An 11979-nucleotide genomic window follows, 5' to 3' on the forward strand; every position below is an offset into this window, starting at 1 on the left:
AACGGGAAGAGGGGAGACAAAGACGCGGATGCTAGAGGAACCTGACGCCGCCAGCACTGCAGCAGCCGTTAGAGAGCCTGGCAGCCGACAGACAGGAAGCCTCGCGCTGGAGGCCTGGTCACCCGCTTCCTGGGAGAAAATATCTGTGAATGATGCGACCAGCAAGGGTTCAATTTTCAACACACACAAACAGCTCACATAACTCAGTAGCAACACACACACCCCCAACTGAAAAATGGGTGGAGTTCTCGGGTGCTCCGCTGGTTAAGGACCCACCTGCTAAGGCAGCGAACGTGGGTTTGGTCCCCTCCGGGCCCTGAGCCCGTGTGCTTTGGCCACGGAAGCCCAGGCACCTTCGAGCCCATGCTCAGCCCAAGAGAAGCCGCCACAGGGAGAGGCCTGCGCACTGAAACTGGAGCAGGCCCGGCTCGCCAGACCCGGAGAAAGCCCGAGCGCAGCAACAGAGACCCAGCACCACCAGAAACAAACAGGAGAACAAAGTAACGCTTTTTGGAAAAAAGAACTAAAGAAATAGTCTACAAAAATGCTGGAGAGGGTGTGGAGAGAAAGAGAACCCTGTCACTCATCTGTGTCCCAACTTGCAAACCTCTGGACTGTACAGCCCCGCGGGCTCCTCTGTCCATAGGGTTTTTCAGGCAAGAATGCTGGAGTGGGTTGTGGCCATTTCCTACTCCAGCGGATCTACCTGACCCAGGGATTGACCCACATCTCCTGTGTTCCTGTATTACTGGCAGATTCTTTACCTGCTGAGCCAAATGTAAATTGGTGCAGCCACTATGGAAAACAGCAAGGAGTTTTCCTCAAAAAATAAAAAATAGGAGTTGCTATATGATCCAGCAATCCCATTCCTGGGCATATACTAAGACAAAACTATAATCTGAAAAGATAATGCACCTCTATGTCAATAGCCCCCTTCATGGATCACAGCCTTGTGGTGAAGGGGCTTCATAACTCAGCGGAGCTATGAGCCAAGCCTTGCAGGGCCTCCCAAGACAGACGGGTCACACTGAAGAGTTCCGACAAAGCGTGGTCCACTGGAGAAGGATATGGCAATCCCCTGCAGCATTCTCACCTGGGGAACCCCACGGGCAGCGTGAGAAAACACGGAGCTATGACGTCAGAAGACGAGCCCCCCAGGTCGGAAAGTGTCCAGTGTGCTCTGGGGAAGAGTGGAGGGCAATTACTAACAGCTCCAGAAAGAATTAAGTGGCTGGGCCAAAATGCAGACAATACTCAGTTGTGGAGATAGCGCCACCGGCTCAATGGACACGGACCTGAGCAAAGTCCCGCAGAGAGAGGAGAGCAGAGGAGCCTGGCGTGCTCCAGTCCATGGGGTCGCAAAGGGCCAGCCACGACTTAGCCACTGAGCGACAACAACAAATGTTAACAGCAATACTACTCACAACAGCCAAGACATGGAGACAGCCTGTGTCATCGGGACAAACGTCCACTGACAGGTGAATGGGTAAAGAAAACGCGGTACACAGAGCCAGTGGGAGGCCATTCAGCCATGAGAGAGAACGCAAGGCTGCCATTCGCAGCAACACAGACGGCCCTAGAGATGGTTATTCTAAGTGAAGTCAGTCACACACGAAGAGTCAAACACCATGAAGATATCCCTCATATGTGGCATTTTAAAAAAGACACGAATGAACTTATCTATAAAACAGAAACAGACCCACGGACGTAGGGAACAGAGCTGTGGCTGCTAAGGGGGAGGAAGAGAAGGAGAGGGATGAAGCGGAGTCTGGGATGAGTAGATGCCAACTACCGTGTACAGGATGGATAAACATCAAGGGCCTACACTATAGCGTAGAGAGCTGTATCTATGTTCTGTGATGAACCATACTGAAAAAGAGTATGAAAAAGAATGGATGTATACACCCCCACACACAAGTATGTACCTATGTAAACAGTCACTTTGCTGTCCAGCAGATTAACACAGCATTGTAAAGCAACTATACTGCAATACAATTTTTTTTTAAACAATAAAAATGTTTTTAAAAAGAAAATGCTTGAAGTCAAACACACTGTAACAGAAACGAGAAATACCTTTGGTGGGCTCACAGTGGAGCTGACACTGTGTCAGTGAATTTGAAGATATGTCAATAAAAACTTCCCAAACTGAATTGCAAAGAGGAAAAAATAAATGAAACAACACACTATTCAAGAGTTAAGAAACAATTATGGTGTAACATGTGTAATGGAATAGCAGGAGGAGAGAGAGAGTAAGGAGCAAAAGAAATATTTTAACTAGTAATGATTGAGAATTTTCCAATATTAGCATCACAAAGCAAACCACAGATCCAGGAAGCTCAGCAAACACCAAGCAGAATAAACACTCCCTCACCCCTGAATCTACCCCCAGGCATAGCGTATTTAAAGTGTGGAAAATCAAAGACAAAAGTTTTTGAAAGAAGCCAGAAGCAAAAAAGACCTTCCCTATGGAGAAACAATAATAAAAATTACACTGGACTTGTCTTCACAAACCATGCAAGCAAGTATAGAGTGCAGTAAAACATTTAAAATGGTAAAAGAAAAAAAACCACCAACTTACTAGTCTGTATCAAGCAAAATTATCCTTCAAAAATGGAGCAATAAGGAGTCTCTCAGACAAACAAAAACTGAGGGAATTTGTCATCAGCCAACCTGCCTTGCTTGCATGGAGTATTAAAAGAAATTCTTCAGAGAGAGGGGAAATGATAAGGGTCAGAAACCCAGGTCTACATATACAAAGGAAGAACATGAAAGGAAGGAAAGTAAAATCTTTCAGTTTCAAAATTCTTAATCTAGTAGTAACTATACAAATAGCAACAATGTATTTGATGATTAGAGCTTATCTATAAGTGGAATGAATGAAAGCCATGCTATCAGGGACAAGGAGGAGGAACTGGAAATACACTATTACAAGGTAACTGCACGACCATGTGGCTTCCCTTGCGGCTCAGGTGGTACATAATCTGCCTGAATGAAGGGGACCTGGGTTCAATCCCTGGGTTCGGAAGATACCCTGGAGAAGGGAACGGCTACCCACTCTAGTATTCTGGCCTGGAGAATTCCATGGACAGAGGAGTCTGGCAGGCTACAGTCCATGGGGTTGCATGAAGCACAGAACAGTGTTATTTGAAAGTGGACTCAGATTAGTATAAATGCAAACTGCAAATCCTAGGGCCACTAGTAATAAAAAATTGTAAAAGAAGTACAGTTGAAGTTCTAAGAAATAAGAGAAAATGGAATCTTATGATTTACTCGATAAATGCATAGAAGGCAGAAAAAAAGGAAATTTTAAAAGAAGTCAAAAATGAGAGCAATGTATAATAAACAGCTATAAATATGATTGATACTGATTCAACTACATCAAAAATCACTAAATGTAAATTACCTAAATACACCAATTAAAAGGTAGAGAGAGAGAGTAATGAGTCCCAATTATATGTTATCTACATGCGACCCACTTTAAATATAAAGATGTAGATTAGAAAGAAGTAAAGGGATGGAATCACCTCACACTCATTAGGGTAGTTATTATAAAAACAAAACACAACAGGAAACAACAAGTATTAACAATAATGTGAAGAAACTGGAAACTCTGTGAACTCGGGTGGTGGGAGTGTAAGATGGTATAGCCTCTACTGAAAACAGTATAGTGAGTCATCAAAAAATTAAAAATACAATTACTACTTGATCTAGCAAAAACACTTCTGAGTATCCAATAAAACTAAAACCAGAATCTTAAAAACATAGCAACATTATGCATGATAGCCAAGAGGGAGAAGCAATCCAAGTATATGCGTCAACAGATGGATGGATGGATGAACTGTGGTACCGACAAACAGTGGACTATTACTCAGCTTAAAAAAGAAAAAGGATATTCTGACATATGCTACAATATGGATGAAAGATACTATGCTAAGTGAAACAAGCCAGTCATTAAAAAAAAAAAAAAAAAACCCTGTATGAGTCCACGTAGATGAAGCATCTAGAGTAGTTAACATCACAGAAACAGAAAGCAGAATGGTGGTTGTCAGGGGCTGGGGAGGAAGAAAGTGGGGAGTTGTTGCTTATGTGTCTAGAGTTGCAGCTTTATAGGAAGAAAGGGTTTTCAATATCCACGGCACAACAATGAATACACTTAATACCACTTGAACACTTAGAAATGGCTCAGGTGGTAGTGCCGTGTTATGTGTTTTGTTTTTTTTTAACTACAATTAAATAAGAAAATTTTTAAAGTAGAGATGAAGAAAGATACATCATGCTAACACAAATCAAAAGGAAGCTGTAATATGGGACTTCCCTGGTGGTGCAGTGGATAGGAACCTGCCTAGGAATGCAGCGGACATGGGTTCAGTCCTTGGTTGAGGAAGATCCCACATGCTGTGAAGCAGCTAAGCCCCACGCACACAGCTCCTGAGGCTGCACGTCCCAGAGACAGAGCTCTGCAACAAGGGAAGCCACCAGCCACGGGGAGCCGGCCACCGCGACCGAGAACAGCCCTTGCTCACCGCAGCCAGAGAAAGCCTGCAAGCAGCAACCAAGTTTCAGCACAACCAAAAGCAAGCAAGCAAACAGTTAAACCGAGAGCTGCAGTAGTTACATGAATTTCAGACACAACAGCCTTCAGGATAAGGAAGATCATCCACAATGGAAAGGGGCGTTACATAAACGGTAAATGGATCCAGTCTCCAAGAAGACACAACTATGCTTAGGACACGGCTCTAACAACAGACCATCCAAATACTTGAGACAAAAGCTGACAGAACTGAAAGGAGAAACCGATCCATCCGCTGCTACAGCTGGAGGTGGCACCACAGCGCCATCAATAACTGAAGACCCGGCGGGCAAACACTCAGTAAGGCTGTGGTAGAACTGGCCCTAACGGAGGCAGAAGATGCTGGGAAGACGTGGCAACAATACACAGAAGGACTGGACAAAAAAGACCTTAGCGACCTAGGTAACCACGACAGTGCGATCACTCACCTAGAGCCAGACAACCTGGAGTGTGAAGTCAAGTGGGCCTTAGGAGGCATCACTACGAACAAAGCTAGTGGAGGTGATGAAATTCCAGGTGAGCTGTTTCAAATCCTGGAAGATGATGCTGTGAAAGAGCTGCACTCAATATGCCAGCAAATTTGGAAAACTCAGCAACGGCCACAGGACTTTTGAAAAGGTTAGATGTCATTCCAATCACAAAGAAAGGCAATGCCAAAAAATGTTCAAACTACCACACAACTGCACTCATCTCACACATTAGCAAAGTAATGCTCAAAATCTTGCAAGCTAGATTTCTATGGCATGTGAACCGAGAACTTCCAGATGTACAAGCTGGATTCAGAAGAGGGAGCAGAACCAGAGATCGAATTGCCAACATCCTTTGGATCATAGAAAAAGCAACAGAATTCCAGAAAAACATCTACTTCTGCTTCATCAACTATGCTTAAGTCTTTGTGCAGATCACAACAAACTGTGGAAAATTCTTTAAGAGATGGGAATACCAGGCCACTTTACCTGCCTCCTGAGAAGAGCAACAATGAGAACCAGACATGGAACAACAGACTGGTTCCAAATCGGGAAAGGAGGACGTCAAGGCTGTATATTGTCACCCTGCTTATTTAACTTACATGCAGAGCACATCGTGCAAAATGCCAGGCTGGAGGAAGCACAAGTTGGAATCAAGGCTGCCTGGAGAAATATCAATATCCTCAGATATGCAGATGACACCACCCTAATGGCAGAAAGTAAAGAGGAATTAAAGAACCTCTTGATGAAGGTAAAAGAGGAGAATGAAAAAGTTGGCCTAAAACTCAACATTTAAAAAACGAAGATCATGGCATCTAGTCCCAGCACCTCATGGCAAACAGATGGGGAAAAAGTGGAAAAAGTGACAGATTTTACTTTCTTGGGCTCCCAAATCACTGCAGACAGTGACTTTAAAGTATAGACTGCACTTTTCGTGCAGCCACGAAATTAAAGGACATTTACTCCTTGGAAGAAAAGCTATGACAAACCTAGAAAGTGTGTTAAAAAGCAGAGACATTACTTTGCTGACAAAGGTCCACACAGTCAAAGCTATGGTTTTTCCAGTAGTCATGTACAGATGTGAGAGCTAGACAACAAAAAAAGGCTGAACACCGAAGAACTGATGCCTTCCAACTGTGGTGTTGGAGAAAGCTCTTGCAAGTCCCTTGGACTGCAAGGAGATCCAACCAGTCTATCCAAAAGGAAATCAACCTTGAATATTCACTGGAAGGGCTGATGCTGAAGCTGAAGCTCCAATACTTTGGCCACCTGATGCGAAGAACTGATTCATTGGAAAAGACCCTGATGCTGGGAAAGATTGAAGGCAGGAGAAGGGGATGACAGAGGATGAGATGGCTGGATGGCATCACTGACTCAATGGACGTGAGTTTGAGCAAACTCTGGAGCTGGGGATGGACAGGGAGGCCTGGCGTGCTGCAGTCCATGGGGATGCAGAGTCGGACACGACTGAGTGACTGAACAAACAGCAGTAGCATGTATGCATTTCTCAAACTGACGTGGATTATTGACCAAGACAGGCCATATCTGGGCCGTAACACACACTTCAACAAACTTAAAGAACAAATATCATACAGAGCATACTCTCAGAGCACAGTGGAATTAAACTGGTAATCAACAGAAGAAAGATAGTTGGAAAATTCAAAAAATATTTGGAGATTACACAACATATTTATAAATAACACATGGGGCAAAGGAAAAAATCTCGAGAAATCAAATTAATGTTTTGAACTAAATGTAAATATGAATTATTGTCTTACAATATTTTATATTACAAATGACAAAAGATCTAAAATCAAAACTTACGCTTACACTTTAGTGAACTAGAGAAAGAAAAGTAAACAAACCTAATACACACAGAAGATATGCTGATACCATCATGCTGATACCAAAGCCAGAAAAGACACACAGAGTAAAATTGCAGGCCAGCATCTTTGATGAATATAGATGCAAAAATCCTCAACAAAATAAAAGGAAGCCAAATCCAACAACACATAAAAATAGATATACACCATGACCAGCTGGATTCACCCCAGGGTCACGAGGATGGTCCAGTGTGATACACCTCATAAACGAAAGAAAGGAGAAAACCACAAGGTCATCCCAATAAACACAGAAAAAGCACTTGATAAAATTCAGCATCCATTCCTGATAAAAACAAACAAAGTAGGGATAGAGGCACACCTCAATATAATAAAAACTATTTATGACAAACCCACAGCCAACTGAATACTCAATGGTAAAATCTGGAACAAGACAAGGATGCCCACTGTCTTCAGCATAGTATGGGAAGTCTTAGCCACAGCAAGTAAAACAATAATAAAAGGTACACAAATTGTGGAAGAGGTAAACTGTCATTATATGCAGACAACATGATACTATATCCAGAAAAACCCCGATAAATTCAACAAGCTAGCAGGATACAAGACTAACAGACAGAAATTGGTTACATTTTTTTACACTAACAATAAAATATCAGAAAGAGAATGTAAATAACCTCTTTTAAAACTGCATCCAAAAAAACCACTCAGGAATAAACCTCACCAAGGAGGTGAAAGACTTCTATGCTGAGAACTATAAAATATTAATAAAGGATGTTAAACATGATTCAAAGAAATGGAAAGACATACCATGCTCTTGGATTGGAAGAATAGTTAAAATGCTAATACTACCCAAAGCAATCAACAGATTTGATCCAATCGCTATCAAATTACCGATGTCATTTTTCACAGAATTAGAACAAATAATTTTAAAATTTATATGGAACCATAAAATACCCACCCCTTCACGGATCACTGCCTTGTCGTAGCAAAGTGGCTTGCGTAAGTCAATGAGGCTGTGAGCCACGCTGTGCTGGGCCACCCAGTGGAAGGGTCAAGGTGGAGAGTTCTGACCAAGTGTGATCCTCTGCAGGTGGGAACGGCAAAACACTCCAGTATAACAGCTGTGAGAACAGAAAAAGGCAAACAGATAGGACACCGAAAGATGAGCCCCCAGGTCAGAAGGTGTCCAATATGCTGCTGGAAAAGAGCAGAGGACAGCTACAAGAGCTTTGTGGATGTGTCTGGTGACGAAAGTAAAATCCGGTGCTGTAACAACAGAATTGCATAGGAACCTGGAATGTTAGGTTCATGAATCCAGGTCAACTGATGTGGTCAAGCAGGAGATGGCAAGAGTAAACAGCGACATCTTAGGAATCAGTGAGCTAAAAATGACAGGAGTGGGTGAATTTAATTTGGATGACCATTGTATCTACTACTGTGGGCAAGAATCCCTAAGAAGAAATGGAGTAACCCTCATAATCAACAAAAGAGTCCAAACTGCAGTACTTGGGTGCAGTATCAAAAACGACGGTATGATCTCAATTTGTTTCCAACGCAAACCATTCAGTATCACAGTAATCCAAGTCTATGCCCCAACCAGTAATGCTGAAGCTCAAGTTGCACAGTTCTATGAAGACCTACAAGACCTTCCAGAACTAACACCAAATAAAGATGGACTGGTATGCAAAAGTAGGAAGTCAACAGATACTTGGAGTAACAGGCAAGTCTGGCCATGGAGGACTAAATGAAGCGGGGCAAAGGCTAACAGAATTCTGCCAAGAGAACGCACTGGTCATAACAAACACCCTTTTTCAACAACACAAGAGATGACTTTACACATGGACGTCACCAAATGGTCAATACCAAAATCAGATTGATTACCTCCTTTGAAGCCGAGGATGGAGAAGCTGCATACAGTCACCAAAAACAAGACCTGGAGCTGACTGTGACTCAGATCATTAGCCCTTCATAGCCAAATTCAGGCTTAAACTCAAGAAAGCAGGGAAAACCACTAGGCCTTCCGGTTACGACTTAAATCAAATCCCTCATGAATATGTAGCAGAGGTGATGAATAGATTCAGGGGATTAGACCTAGCAAACAGAGTGCCTGAAGAACTACGGGCAGAGCTGCATGACGCGGTACAGAAGGCAGTGACCACAACCACCCCAGAGAAAAAGCGGTGCAAGAAGGCAGTGTGGCTGTCCGAGGGGCTTTACAAATAGCTGCAGAAAGAGACGCAAAAAGCAACGGAGAAAGGAAAAGGTATGCCCAACTAAATGCAGAGCTCCAGAGGATGACAAGGAGAGACAAGAAGGCCTTCTTCAATGAACAATGCAAAGAAACAGAGGAAAACAACAGAAAGGGTAAGGCTACAGATGTCTTCAAGAAGACTGGAAATAACAAAGGAACATCCCATCCAAAGACGGGCACAATAAAGGACAGAAACAAAAAGACCTAATCGAAGCAGAGGAGATCAAGGAGAAACGGAGAGAACACACAGAAGAACGGTACAATAAAGGTCTGAATGACGCGAATACCGACAATGGTGTGGTCTCTCACCCAGAGCCAGATAGTCTGGAGTGTGAAGTGGGTCTTAGGAAGTACTGCTGCCAATGAAGTTAGTGGAGGCAATGGAATTCCAGCAGAACTATTTAAAATTCTAAAAGATGATGCTATTAAAGTGCTGCACTCAATATGTCAGCAAATTTGGAAAACCCACAGGACTGGAAAAGGTTGATCCTCCTCCCAATTCCCCAAAAGAGCAGTATTAAAGAATGTTCAAACCACTGGACAACTGCACTCATATCCCACATTAGTAAGGTCATGCTCAAAATCCTCCAAGCCAGGCTTCAGCATTATGTGAACTGAGAACTTCCAGATGTCCAAGTTCGGTTTAGAAAAGGCAGAGGAAGCAGAGATCAAATTGCCAACATTCGCAGAATCATTCCCATCAGAAAGCAAGGGAATTCTAGAAAAACATCTACCTCTGTTTCAGTGATTACGCTAAAGCCTTTACCTGTGTGGATCACAAAGAACTATGGAAAACTTATAAAGAGATGGAACTACCAGACCATCTTACCTGTCTCCTGAGAAGCCTGAGTGTGAGTCAAGATATAACAGTTAGAACCCTGTATGGGACAATTGACTGTTTCAAGATTGAGAAAGGAGTACGATAAGGCTGTTTATTGTCACTCTGCTTATTTAACTTATGTGCAGAGCACATGATGCGAAATGCCGGGCTGGATGAGTTACAAGCTGGAATTAAGACTGCCAGGAAAAATACCTACAACCTCAGATATGCTTATGATACCACTTTAATGGCAGAAAGCAAAGAGGAACTAAAAAGCCTTTTGATGAGGGTGAAGGAGGAGAGTGAAAAAGCTGGCTTAAACTCAGTATCTAAAAACTAAGATCTTATAACATCCGGTAACACCACTTCATGGCAAACTGAAGGGGAAAAGCTGGAGGCAGGGGCAGAGTCCCACTTCTTGGGCTCTAAAATCACTGTGGGTGTTGATACTAGACGATGACTGCTTCTTGGCAGGAAGGCTGTGACAAACCTAGACAGTGTGTTAGAAAGCAAAGACATCGCTTTGCCAATAAAGGTCCATACAGTCAAAGCGGTTGTCTTTCCAGCAGTCATGTACAGATGTGAGAGTTGGACAGTAAAGAAGGCTGAGCACCAAAGAACTGATGCTTTCAAACTTTGGTGCTGGAGAAGACTCTTGAGAGTCCCTTGGAAAGCAAGATCAAACCAGTCAATCCTAAAGGAAATTAACCCTGAATATTCATTGGAAGGACTGATACTGAAGCTGAAGTTCCAATACTTGGAGCTGAAGCTCCAACTCCGATGCAAACAGCTGACTCGTTGGAAAAGACCCTGATGCTGGGAAAGACTGAAGGCAGGAGGAGAAGAGGGCGACAGAGGATGAGATGGTTGAATGGCATCACCGATTCAATGGGTATGAACTAGGGATACTCTGGGAGATGGTGAGGGACCAGAAGGCCTGGTGTGCTGCAGGCCATGGGGTCGCGAAGAGTTAGACACGACTTGGCGACTGAACAACCACAACCTAAAAGACCCAGAATTGCCAAAGCAATCCTGAGGAAAAAGAACAAAGCAGGAGGCATAACCCTCCCAGACTTCAGACAACACTATTAGACTGGTGCAAAAGTAACTGCGGTTTTCCATTGTTGAACTTTGCCGTGTGATACTGGAATACGCTCTTAACTGTGGTTATGTTATACACCATTTTAATGCCTATTTTTCATTTTGTTTTTTTTTGCTAATGACTTATTACTTGCTATTTATATGTATTTTAGATTACAGAAATGATGTTAGACCAAAAGATAATACAAGTGATTTTCTTATTTGAGTTCAAAATGGGTCATAAAGCAAAAGAAACAACTTGTAACATCAACAATGCATCTGGCCTAGGAGCTGCTAATGAACATACAGTGAGTGCAGTGGTGGTTCAAGAAGTTCTGCAGAAGAGACGAGGGCTTTGAAGATAAGGAGTACAGAGGCCAGCCATCAGACATTGACAATGACCAGCTGAGAGCCATCGTTGAGGCTGAGCCTCTCACAACTGCACGACAAGCTGCTGAAGAACTCAATACCAACCGTTCGACAGCAGCTGGCATTTGAAGCAAGCTGTACAGGTGAAAAAGACTGATAAGTGGGTGCCTCCTTAAGCTGGCTGGAAATTTTAAAAGTGTCATTTTGAAGTGCTTCTCTTATTTTGGAGTGGGAAACGGCAGCCCACTCCAGTATCCTTGCCTGGAGAATTCCATGGACAGAGGAGTCTGGCGGGCTGCGGTCCACGGGGTCGCAAAGAGCTGAAAATGACTAAGAGACCTACGCACACTCTTATTCTACGCAACAGCAACGAACCACTTCTCAATCGGCTTGTGCTGTGTGATGAAAAACAGATTTTATACAATGACAACCAGCAATGACCAGCTCAATGTTTGGAAATGAGAAGCTCCAATGCGCTTCCCAAAGTCAAAGTTGCACCAAAAAAAGTTCATGGTTGCTGTTTAGTAGTTGCTGCCTGTCTGATTCACTACAGCTTTCTGAATCCTGGCAAAACCATTACA

The sequence above is a fragment of the Ovis aries genome, chromosome 22 (assembly GCF_016772045.2).
Source record: "Ovis aries strain OAR_USU_Benz2616 breed Rambouillet chromosome 22, ARS-UI_Ramb_v3.0, whole genome shotgun sequence".
Taxonomy (NCBI): Eukaryota; Metazoa; Chordata; class Mammalia; order Artiodactyla; family Bovidae; genus Ovis; species Ovis aries.